This window comes from Megascapheus bottae, chromosome 15 (assembly GCF_031878675.1).
Source record: "Megascapheus bottae isolate mThoBot1 chromosome 15, mThoBot2.hap1, whole genome shotgun sequence".
Taxonomy (NCBI): Eukaryota; Metazoa; Chordata; class Mammalia; order Rodentia; family Geomyidae; genus Megascapheus; species Megascapheus bottae.
The window spans coordinates 38,027,327-38,040,882 of record NC_143523.1 but is presented as its reverse complement, the minus strand read 5'-3'; the positions used below and the strand labels follow the sequence as shown (position 1 = coordinate 38,040,882).

General features: G+C 35.5%; 1 long non-coding RNA gene across 1 annotated transcript in view; it reads left to right on the top strand.

The window, feature by feature from the left end:
- Positions 1 to 13,556, top strand: part of LOC150054177 (uncharacterized) — a 44,172-nt gene that overhangs the window by 13,945 nt on the left and 16,671 nt on the right. Inside the window, exons 2-4 of the long non-coding RNA XR_016537924.1 lie at positions 1,111 to 1,179; positions 1,739 to 1,814; positions 2,318 to 2,395. This is a non-coding gene — a long non-coding RNA (uncharacterized LOC150054177). The remainder of the gene's footprint in view (positions 1 to 1,110; positions 1,180 to 1,738; positions 1,815 to 2,317; positions 2,396 to 13,556) is intronic.

Genomic DNA, 13,556 nt, shown 5'->3' with positions numbered 1-13,556 from the left:
ATATAAGCCAAAGAAAAATTGGGCATGATATCAAGCACCATTTTCTTTCCAGGTTTTGCTAAATCTCACTGGAGTTTTACAAACACTTCAGGGGAACTTCAAGCATTTTGAATATGATTCCTAGGTCTTTTGCATGACCCTGCGAGATTACTTAAGCTTTCAGATGTGTTGGAGATGGATGCTAAACCACCTTTCAAAATATATCAGTAATAAAATGTGTTCATTTGGATGCACTCTCTTCATAGACACTCAAACAAAAGCATGAAAACAGTAATATTATATCCTAATGCAAATAATAATTCAGTTTTTAATAAAGCCAAATGACTGACTGGATAAGTCTGTTAATCGGTCTTTTCTTATTTTCTTTCAGTAATGTGGTTTCCATTATCCTTTTGAATTCTGCTTCCTTGCTGGTATGCATCTGTTTTAAAATACAGTTAAAAATTGGTACTCTTGGTCCAATTCCAAGGGACAAAATCAGCAGGAATAAGTAATCCCAGAGCCTTAAGAAGAACCTTCTAAACCATGAAAGAAAAGCAGTAAGTACTAAACTTTGAATAAAAGAGCCATAAATGAGTCTGGAAGCCTCATTTACATTGTAATGTGCATACCAGCATGATGTCATTATCAATTAGTGTGAGTATTTTCTAACAGCCATCTATTCCAAGTATGTAGTCATTTAGTTTACGGTTATGATTGCTGTGTGTGTGTGTGTGTGTGTGTGTGTGTGTGTGTGCTTTTATATCAGTCAGGGAACATTAAGGCAGTTATGTCCATGAAAAGTAGTAATACAGAAAAATTTATTTTAGTCATGAATCAGTCCTACTTCATTTAATGTTATTTATTGATATGAGGTAGATGTAGTACCTCAATAATCTATGCATGTTGAATAAACTAATAAAACCTAGTTGTAATATGATCTTTCTACTGTATGAGTTAGAGCAAAATAAAACATGTATCTATGTCATAGATAGATAGATAGATAGATAGATAGATAGATATACTTTTTTGTCAGTTTCATCCCAGTGTAGTTATTTAATTTTGGATACTTTTGGAATAGTGTAGGTATTATGGAAACTAAGATTTTCTTTCTTGTCTTTTGTCTTTCAGTCCCTGCGTGTTGATTACATTTCAAGGATCCTAGAGCCTTGATTGGTGAGGTGGAGCCTGAGGCATGAGGTGGGACTGCTCTCTGGAGTTTAGGGTTTGTTCTTTATGATTGTGGGAAAATATAAGGTGTTTGTGTGGACACTGACAGAGACGAGGAAAGAAATTTGGATGAGACAACGTGCATCTGGCTTCTTGTTTTAAGGCTGTCTTTTATATTTTAATTCATTTCTCCTTCCCTCTGTGTACTTGGAAATATAGATTTTCTTAAAGCCTTATCCATTTCTTTTTTCATTTCCATGCAAGAAATTTATCACAGCTATTAATAAAAATAGTTTTAATTTATGACTTCAGAATGTAAATACTTCTGAGACTCAGCCATGAAAAACAACCAGTTAGTGCATATATTTGTGGAAAGTATTTCTGGATAATACTGCTGATATATAAATGCTCACCTGAGAAGTTTACATCTTCTTCAGGAAAAAAAATGAGTGCTTCAAATGGTACTTAATATATCTAAGCAATAAAGAAAAAATTAAAGCAAAAAGAGCCTTATGACAGCTTCTAAGCAACGTCGAAGAAAACACTTCTATTAACACCTTCCCAATGTCTTTTCCTTTTTGTCACTTAGTACTTTATGTTGAAAGGTGACCATGCCCAGTGCATTGTTGTTGACCATCTGAACAATCACCCGGAAAAGTTTCTCTGTGAGTCATTATAGCCTTTAGAACATATACTATACAGCCTTGGGCTGAGCCTGAGTTCCCTCCTTGAACTGAGCATGCCTATGAATATACTTAGTAACTAAGCATGCTCAAGTGTGTATCCTCCCCTAATATAGTTTCCTGTGCCACTAGATCCAAGCTCTGTGAATCAAATCTCCACAGTTCCTTGTTTTGGAAACAATTCCCATGCTATCATCCTTAGGTGCTACACCAAATGAATCTTTCTCCCCTGTATTTCATGCCTGTGCTTGTGTTGGCTTGGCACTGGCTAAGGTACAAACCAATTCTGTTTGGTTGCACCTGTTTCTGGACTCCATTCTAACTAAACTTTTTAATTGAGAGCAGTGCTCCATCTCTGCCAAGCAGGGTACATCCAGCCCCTCCACTCTGAGTGCTCTGCAGCTTGGTGATCTGGCCAGTGGTCTATGTCTTTGTTAATCAAACAGTGGAAGGACTGAACTTACTGAATCATTTGCTTTATTCAGCTCAAGAACAGCACTGTGTCTATGTATTTGCCTCATGGGAACTCACTGGAAGAGAGGAATTCTGGAAGCCATCATTATGTAAGCTTCATCTCCTCAGTTTCTATAAATGATACCAGGACCTGCCGTTAACTACTAGTCGGTTTAAAAACAAACTAACCTTTTTGGTTAAATGTTGATGGTGTTTCATGCTGTGGTTAGTAATGTCATGAATGCAAAGTTGCTAGAGTTGTAATGTTCCTAGGGGCTCTGGTATAGGCACTGATCAATGGTGGTCACTGATTGCATTGGTGACTGCCAACCAGGTCTAGTTACCAACCATGCACCCATCTATTATGTGCCAAATTGACACCACCTAAAACACGTTCGTGGTAAAGCAGATTTATGCCATTTTCCCCAGGACAAATATGGATGGAGCAGTCACAAAATACATAAAAATCTCCTGTTTCCTGCTCTCCTTTCTTCACTGTGCCTTAATTTACCCAACAGAAAGACTATTAACTCATGTTGTATTTGCCCTGCTGGTGCCATTGTCCTTTCCTCTGTCACTGACAAATTATCTCATGTTTCCTCACAAACCTTATTAATGAGATATAATACTCCTCCTTGATCGACCTTCTCTTTAAGCAACTGACTTTGGCTTATTCTTTTCTTTTCATAACTAACTTCTTAAAAGAGCTCTCTCCTTAATGTCATGTCCCAGCTCCTGATGCATTTTGAAAGCAATGAGTAACATGACAGTATGAATATAAAATTAGCATAGCATGTGCAGTATTAGGGAGATCAGTTGCAAAATGAGTGTTGATCAGGAAACAAAGAGAATATTCTAAGTCAGTCTCCCGGCTAGATTGTAAGAAATTGTTTTACATGTCGTGGGGGTTGTCAAGAGAGGGTAGGTGCCTGTGAACTTCTTGTGGAGATGACCTTGCAACCTGCAATGTATAAAAATAATTGAGAGAGGAAGGGAGGCTGTTCTGATGATGATGAATGTTACAGTGTCAAGTAAACAGCTCCACAGTTCATTTGACATCACCTGGCTAGGACATGAAAATGATGATTGGGCGAGGAGTAGTGACAAGATCAGGGCTGGGCTTAAAGTTTATATCCAAAGTAACATTTTTGACATACCAGGTCTAGATTAGAGCTACTGCATAATACTCAAAGAAAAAGACAATATTTGGTAGTTGGAAACTTATCTAGCCAAGCAGGCTTTTTTTAACTGAATTTTTTTCTACTTATTTTATTTTTTAAAAATTTTTCTTGTGAAGGTGTGCACAGAGGGGTTACAATTACATAAGTCAGTAATGAGCACATTTCTTTTTGAACAGGAAGAAAATTTTTTATAGGCAAGTTAACACAAAAATATCAGCTACTGTGCATTTCATTCAGTAAATATATTTCTAGAAATTGAGTTCTTTTAAATATAATGGCAATCTTGCTCCTTCAGAAATAATGACAAGTTGCTGCCCCATCAAAGAATGAATGCTAAATAAGCATGGCTCTTATAGTTGCCAGTTTTACTTTAGTGTAAATTAGGCAATCACATTAACTTTTTCAAGCCTTTAGGGGAGCTATCATTTGCTGCATGAAGAATTATCTGGTACCTGTCATTTAATATATGAATAATAAATGGGTGATGCTCATACAATGCTGAATGAGGATGTTATTTCAATAAATATTTTAATGCTACTCTTGTCAGCCTATTTTTTATTTTGCTATTTACCATCTCAATAAATCTCTGTTGTATGCTATTCAGTAACAAAAATTTAGGGAGGGATTAGATCATACTCAAATAACTGGTTATCTCACAGATCCTGGGTCATTTTAAATTCTGCCATTTTCATTAAGTTACTAACAATAGGACTGATAAGGCTCAATTAGCCCAGTTTTCTCAGAATATAACTTCACATTGAAAAGCCACCTATCAGATTTTGTATGGCTAGAGGTCCATTAAATAAGATTTTTATTCTGTTCACTGGAAAGGACTCAGGGGATGTGAAATTATTCACGTAAGTTCCAGTCAGTCACAGACTTACTATGCTTATTTATTGCTTCACAGCAACATTTTAGTGATATCCAGAGCCAATTTGTCAAATTGGGTCATTCTGTGTAATGCTTCAAAATATTTCTGATTTATTTTCCCTTTTGAATATCTGCGTTCCTCTAACATGGCTTTGTAGAATAATCCATTAGTACTTTGTGGGGGTGGCAGAAGTGGTGATTAGAGCTGAGAGAAGTGGTAAGATTGGGGGTGTACAATGTATGCAGGATGCATTTGCCTATTTGCATTCAACCCAGCAGATGTCTAAAGAACGTATGATATTACTATGAGTGAAAACATTAAATCAGGTCTTAACTAGGGACTTGATACTGGTTTCTCATCTAGTCTGTCAGCAACCTTAGGTTACAATGTATTCAACGCTAATCCTTGAAAGCAATCCCATTAGGGTGAAGCTATTCTTTAACATCTGAATTTGACCTACAACTGCTGAGTCAATTTGGAAGCAGCATACCAAGGCTAAAGTAATAAGATGAAATGATGAATAATAATCTTTTTTCCCCTATTGTTGCTATTATAAATTTTAAAAATCGTGAAGTAATTGGTAAGAAAATTCCCAGTGTCAGGAGTAACATTTTAAAGATGTATATAATGTAATAGAATATCCACCAGCAAGTGATTGGAAAAGTCAGAGATGGACCAAACAGAATACTATAGGGAAATCAGTTTTCTTTAAATGGTTTCTAAAGAATCATGGAGTAGAATGGTGAATGAAGGAATTGGGGATACCGCCTAAGGATACAATATTTCAGCTAGATAGGAGATACAGTTTCAAGAGTCTATTCTGTGAGATGGTGACCATAGTAACAAAATATGGTTAATTTCTAACAAAAAAGCTAGAAGTTAATAATAACATGGAAAATTTCTAATATGGAAGGTTTAAAGTGATTTCATCACAAATTAATAAAAAATAGGTGAGGTCATATATATTTTCGTGAATTGGAGTTAGTCATTCTTGCATATATATTTCAAAGTATCTTGTTACATGTTACAATTTTAAATGTCAATTGAAAAACTAAAAATTGTATAAACATGAGCATTTGTCTCAGCAGGCTAATTTCCAGGCGAGGAGACTGAGACAAAGAGAACTTGACTGCATCTGTTTCTGAGCGACTTATACATGAGTTTATGGGATACTAAAGGTTCTTGAAGTGTCTGCAGTTCACCATTTTACTTTGTTTTTATACCATGTGATTCTTTCATTTTTTTCCTTGTAAGTGAGGCACATATTTCCATGTGAATGTGTACTACTTCTGATTAGCCTTTTCCAATATTGGTTGCTTGTTTTCAGCTAGTGAAGTCAAGATGTGTGATAGGTTCAGAGTGTGAGCTTGGCTGTCACAGTCATCGATTCAACATGGTTTAACATAAACCTTGAAAAACAGCATTATCACATAACATTCTATATATAAACATTGGTTAGTTGAAGAGAAGAATTTCTTTTTTTCATATATTTTTATTGTATTTATTAGAAGGGTTACATTATATGCACCAGATAGAAGGTGTATTACTTCACAAACATTGATACCCTTTCTCATGTCTTGGTCCCCATTTCCCTCCCCTCCATCTCCACCCCTCATTTTGTTTTCCTCCCTTGAAGGGAAGAATTTCTATGGCTTTGTTACTACATTTAAAGAGATCATATTTTTTTAATGACAATGGTGGTTAATGACTGGTAGTAAATTGATAGCGGTGGCATTTAGAGACAAAATTTATGAATGTGTCCTCCATACTCTTGTTGGTAATATTTCCATAATTTCAGACCTGCATGACCTATCCTCAATTGTTATAATAATCTCTCACTGTTTAAGTATATATGTATGTACATATATTTATATGTATATACCATTGACCCAAAGTTAGTTTACTGACTTACTGCTCAGTCTGAGATATGTGATATTTCAAGTAAAATTCTAACCTCAAATTAAATGAACTGTTTAACAAAGATCTTATTTTCTTTCTACTGTCCCCTTTGTTCCTTATATGTCTGGCTCATCCAAAAAAAGGCTGAGGTTTGGGAAAGTAAATATTGCCCAGTTTACATTTATGCAATACAAGGAAATCTCTTTTTGCAGATCTCAACAGGATGGAATTAATTTCTTCAGAAGCTGTCAGCAAAGAGCCTGGGTTTCAATGGCCCTCACTAGTCTCTGGTCATTGTAGCAGAGAACAGATATACTGATTGGTCAGTCAGGATCCAGATCAAGTAATGAAAGAAAATCATCTTCTGTGCTCAGTGAGCTGTGTTGGGGAAGGAAGGATAATGAAGAGGAAATTTGAGAATGCTCAGTTAACAGAGTAAGACAAGAAAAAATGAGTAGGACAAAATATCCACCATATCTCCACAAAGCTACTGGTATGTCCCAATTTTGAAAGCCAGAAATAGATAGAGCCACAGCTTCCACCTTATCATGTAATTTCCTTTTGCATAGATTAAATAATAATCATAAATGTAGCATATCAAAACAGAAATATTTATAAAAGTTTATATCTATTACTCTTTACATCTTCTGAGACTCATCCCCAAGTAGCGACTGATGAAGAGCTTCTATTGTTGGGGAGAAGATCCCAGATGAATCACATTGAGCACTGTAACACATAGTAGAATTCTGAATTGGCAAAGAAGTAATGGAAACTTTGAACCCAGTGGCAAATTATTGCAGCTATTTTGTATTATTTTGTAATATAATTTTTTCTTTGAAAAATAATCTTATCAAGCAAGACAGAAATGAGACTCAAACCATTTTGGTCAAAAATATAATTTCTATTTTTAGTAAATTATAGTGTTATCATCATGTAATCTTTATTTCTCTTCTCTCCAAACTCTCCCAGTTGGAAATTATTTTCTGTTACCATCATTTTTGACAATCTGTAACCACATATGAATCACACTGATGGATGTCTGAAAATGTTAGAGGTATCCAAGCTTCTGTAGGCTAAAAATAATTATGGTTTCAAAGTAGTTTGAATCCTCGTGAATATTCACCTTACTCATAGGAAAAAATAATCACAGGACCAATTCAGACCAAAGCACAACAAAATGATGCAATGGTAGAATCTCACAGAACTTTCAGAACAAGAAATTTGACTGATTTTGGACATTTTGGCTTTTAAGTACACGGAGGAGTCCTACGATGGTTATTGAATAGCCTAGGCCACTGTTTCAGTCATTGTTCGTAACAGATGTTTTAAAAATCAGATGAAAAACATAAATGTTCAAATCAGAACAATGTTCTTCCTTGCCAAAATTTCACACTTAATTTTAGGATATCATGTATTTCCAATGCATTTTATAATATGGACAGTCATAGAGGTATATATAAACCATCTATTTAAAAAAATCAGAATACAAAATGAAGCCTTTTTCCTTGAATTTTAAAATGTAATATCTGCCTTATAATCATAGCTTTAGGGGTTGGCAAGCAGGGAATTCACTGCTTCTCAAAATATGTCTGCGGTTGTTCACTAGACTAGAAATAAAAATATTGGGAAGAGTAAATGAGTAGCACTGGTTTCTTTCTGAACCCCTCACATAGTAGGCACAATGAAGATGTAGCAATTAAAAAAAAAAAAACAACAGACAAGCAGAGGTAACAGCTTGATTCTAATGTTATAAAAGCCATCATAGGATAATGCATAAGATAATTTTCCTTTATATTATCATAAACTGTGTGACCACCATATGCCATTTTGTCTGTGATTTAGGGTTTTCTGAATATACAATTATTAGAATATGCAAAGTAGCTAAGGTTTCTGGCTAATTGCTTTCAATTTCTTGGCTTTGTAACTTCTATTGCATGTTTTTAGGATAAATAATATATTTATGAGAGAATTCCAGTAGTTTCATAAAAACTATTCCTTATGTTCATTCTCCATGTTAAAGGCTAATTTACATCTTTCTTTTGATTTTTATAATCATTAATAAGCTAAGCTCTTCTAAAAAAATCAGGGTTCCTACTGGAGATAATCCAACATGTCAAGTCCAATGACATGATTGGTTCTAACACTAGGCAAAACTATGTGGAAAATTTGCAATGATTTGTAAACATTTTCACACTTATTATGATTCAGATATGGACTGTGGCCCAGAAAAGATTTGGATTTATTTTGATAGTCCCTGTAATTAGCTCAGCAATGTTTTTCTAAGTTATGATTTCATGCTGACTATGATATTGCACATCACTGAGATGCATGTAAAGAAAGTACAAGATTAGATGGCAACAATGAAACACATAATAAAGTAAATTAAATATAGCACACCAAGAAAACAGGAAGTAAAAGTGACAGAGTTAAGGGAAACTGATATCTAGTTTTGTGTTTTATAGGAGATTCAAAGTACATAGCCTTGTTCTGTTTGTTTGTTTGTTTGTGGGTCTTGGGGCTTGAACTTGGCCTGGGTGTTGTCCTTGAGTTCTTCAGCTCAAGGCTACCGCCCTACCTTTGAGCCAAGCCCCACTTCCCGTTTTCTAGATGTTAACTGGACATAAGAATCTCAGGTCCTTTTGTGCCCTCACTGGGTTTGAACCTTGATCCTCAGATTTCAGCCACCTGAGTAGCTAGGATTATAGGCATGTGCCACCACGCCCAGCTCCTTGTTCATTTTTGTGCAAATGGAGTCTCTGAGGAGAGGAGGGAAAAAAATGTTGACTTTATTATTGTATTACTGGTATCAATATGGAGATCAAGGCACCATATCTTGACCCAAATGTATATCATTGCGGTCTTCCTAGCTGGGTCATATGAAAGGTAGACCTGGCAAGATAAAACTGAAGGAAGCCTCTATCAAGACTGTTTACAAATTTCAAGATGGTGATTGCAAAGATTAAGCCCAGCAATGGGTCTGGTAGCTTTTTTGCCCTGTAAGATGTCTCTGAATATCATCTGTTCCTGTCTTCCACTTCTCTTAGACTCTGAGAAGATACCCAGATCAAGCCCAGGGCAGGGCCAGTTCTATGAGATAACTTTTGATGGTGAATGAGATGACAAGAACTCTTCTTTCCTGAAATCCATCCTCTGGATAGGTTGTGAGAATTAATGAGTTAATAACAGAAATTGCTACAGGGCAAATCTTCACTTGCCTAAAAGAACATAAAATTTTTATTTTGTCTTTTATGCTTTCTGACAATCCCTTTAGTCTGCCACTAGGCTTTTCTTGGAGCGTGTGGAGAATTTAGGACAAGATGATGAATCTTACTCAAGGGCATCTCAATAGCTTTGCAAACTTAATGTAATAATGCAGGACTTGGGCCTTGTGTTATAGAGAAAACTAAGACAGCCGAAATTTCAGATTAAAAAGGTCATTTCTCTTCTATTATTATTTAGGAGACAAATTATGGGAGTGGATTTTTTTCCTTGAAATATATTTCTGTTATTGGATATCTACCTACTTTAACTTGAATAAGTTGAAATGTTACACTTGACTAAGGTTTTATTGCAGCTTAAAAAGGAATAAAGAATGGATGTTGACTGCTATGAAAATAATTGAACCCATTTTTGATCTTAGTACTCTGTGTCATATATATATATATATGTATATGTATATGTTTATCTAATTAGGAAGTAAAGGAGAATAACAAAACTGTGAGACAAAGGACAGAGGGTGACCTAATGCAGCATACTCCAGAGACGATATATTTCAAATGAACTTTACAACTTTGGGGAGGTGGGGGAGCCAGGGAGGAGGGAAAGTAGGAGAAAAAATGAGGAAGAGGGTAACAATATTTGAGAAGAAATTATCTCACTTTTTAAACTGTACCTCCTCCATACATCACCTTTAGAATAAAATAAAATAAAACTTTACATGAAGAAGTAGGAGATACACTAGGTTTCCTTGGCACAGGTCAAAACTTTCTTAATAAGGACCCAGAAACACAACAAATCACAGAAAGTCTGGATAAGTAGGAATGCATTAAACTGCAGAGCTTTTGTATGGCAAAGGACGTAGCTAGCAAATTAACTGGAAAGCCAACAGAGTGGGAGAAGGTCTTCACTAACCATACAACAGACAAAGGCCTCATATCTAAAATATATCTACAGCTCAAAAAATTGAATCTCTCCAAAGAAACAACCATCCCATTAAAAGATGGGCCAAAGACTTAGAGAGACTTCTCTGAAGAAGAAACAAGAATGGCCTATAGTCACATGAAGAAATGCTCAACATAAAAGAAATGCAAATCAAAATCACTCTAAGATTCCACCTCACTCCAGTTAGAATGGCCATGATCAAGAAAACGAATAACAACAGATGCTGGAGGGGATGTGGCCAGGAGGGATCACTACTACACTGTTGGTGGGAGTGCAAACTCATTCAACCACTATGGAAAGCAGTATGGCAGTTCCTCAAAAGACTAAACATAGAGCTCCCCTATGACCCAGCAATTCCACCACTTGGCATTTACCCAACCATCCAGAAATAAGGACATACTAAATCCACTAGCACAACAATGTTCATTGCAGCACTATTTACCATAGCAAAGACATGGAACCAACCCAGATGCCCCTCAGTTGCAGCACTATTTACCAGGGCAAAGATATGGAACCAACCCAGATGGCCCTCAGTTGATGAGTGGACCAACAAGATGTGGTATTTATACACAATGGAATTCTATGCTGCTGTCAGAAAGAATGACATTTCCCCATTTGTAAGGAAATGGAAAAGCTTAGAAAAATCATATTAAGTGAAGTAAGCCAGACTCAAAGTAACATAGGCTCAGTGATTTCCCTCATTTGTCATAATCAGTAGAAATCTTGGGCTCTCCTAGCAGAGATTTACAATAGACCAAAACCTAGATACTTAAGGCCATATAGGATGGAGCTAAGTGAAAGGACCTCCAATATATATAAACAATTGCCATATAATGAGTGATTGTTGTCCTTAATGTTCTATGTTATCTCTCATCTCTTTTGCTGTCCCTTGGTTGTCTCATACTGTTACAGCATTTCACCTTTTGTCTGATATATTGTATATATGTTTATTGGGTTATTTGAAATAGGATAGGGAAGGGGGGAAATCAAGATGAGGGGCGGGGGTGGGGGGAGGGAAATGGGGACCAATACATGAGAAAGGGTATCAATTTTTGTGAAGTAATGCACCTTCTTTCTGGTGAATACAATGTAACTCTTCTAATATTTACAATAAGAATATATGTATAAAGGAAAAGAAAAAGTTGATAACCTTCTATGGACTGTATTGCTGCCTTGAAGGATGTCAAACTCAGTATTGTCATATCCTCTAACTTTCAGAGTACAATTTTTCACTTATAATGTGAACATTCCTTATTTTGTGGTGGTACTGGGGCTTGGTCTTAGAGCCATATGTTCACACTCAAGTTTTAGCACTTAGCAATTGAGGTATATATATATATGTGTGTGTGTGTATATACATGTGTGTATGTATACATATATATGTATATACATATATATATGTGTATCACTATATAGTTCCATTTATATGTATACACATGTATATGTCACTATATAGTTCTCTCTATATAGTTCTATATAGTGATATACACACACACACACACACACACACACATATATATATATATATATATATATATATATACAGCATTCTTTGCTTTTAATAATAAGAATAGGGGCATGGCTGTCAAGATGTTTTACTTGCCAACTTAGATACATTTGTAAGTATATGCAATTTTCCTTTGGAGGGAAAGGGTTTCTTTTAGTCTTTTTCCATGAGTTCAGGCCCATTCTGGCTCTTGGGTAGGGTATCATCCCGTAAGGGATGGGGAGGGGTTGTGGTTTTGATATTTCCTATGTGGAAAGTTGAGAGTATTGAAGGGACTTACATGTCACACACTGAGTATAGCTACAGTCCCATAAAAGTTTTGGTGGTTAGCTGATTTTTTTTTCAGCTTTTCTGAATGCCTATCTTTTCCTGGTAATTAACTTTGTTTTAGACTCCTAGTTGCTAGTTGGGAATTTGACTACTGAGTGTCCTTTCAATGTCTCTCCAACTACAGCAACGCATACACACATGTGTTATATACAGATAGTTCAAGCACGGAGACAGAGAATGTTGTCTTGCTATTTTAATTACTTAAGAGTTAGAGATATGAAGCAACTGAAATAAAAGTCTGTAGTATGTCATTGCTTGTTCTGAATTCCAACATAACTTTAACACCTCCCACTAAGATTTGTCATTCTGCTTCTAGTCAAGACTGTTCTTAAATTGCCCTTGACACAGGAACACCTGTGTTCATGAATCTTAGAACAAGCTCTCCTTAGAAATACTCAGAATATTATTATTGTGAAAAAAATGTTGTATATCTACATCAAAAAGGCAAAGATAGCACTCTTGAACATCAGAAAATTAGGTTAGCATGTAGAATCTAGTCAGTGGCACAGGATGTTCTAGCCCATCCTTATATAGCTTATGACTTAATGTCAGCTAAACCTCCTTTCCCCTCAGAAAAGGGCACAATAATTCTGGAATTTAATGCCCTATTAATGTTTAAACAGTGATGGAAATGACTGCTTTTAAAATATGGCAATGTTAAGAACCATTCTGTACTCAAAACATTTATTCTTATTTTAGAAATTCCTTTTTGCACCAACTATTGTACCATATTTTTTTTTGCAAGGAACTAACTGAAAGCTTCCCCTGACTTAAGTCTGTCTTCTCTCATAGTTCAAACATAACTTATTACAGACAACCACCAGCCTAAAATTTCGATATTACTGAGTCATCATGGGACTAACATTGTCTCTTGATAACACTTTGATAACCCCATTCTCAAATGGATATTTCTGGTATATTTTCTCTCTGGAAGCCATAGAGTCTCACCTATTTGGGTAATTTCAGGTTCTGGAAGAACATATGTGCACATTCATAATATCTACCATTTTCAGTGTTTATTCTGTAAAGTTTCTTAAGAGTATTTCCTTTCTGCCTTGTTCTTCTTTTCCTCTGAGTATGTTTAGCAGCAATTTATTTTTTAAAGCTCCATTGAAAATTTGTGGGATAGAAAAAGCTCAGCATTAAGGAAATGAAAAGGCCAGAGGTTGAAATTTTGATCCTTGCTCTGTCATTATTTAACATTAATCATTCTAGTAAGTCACTTCCCATATCTAAATCTGAAATTGCCTATCAGCATACTAGGAATACAGTGGCAATGACTGATGCACACAAATTACTTGGAGATTCTTTGAAAAAAATCT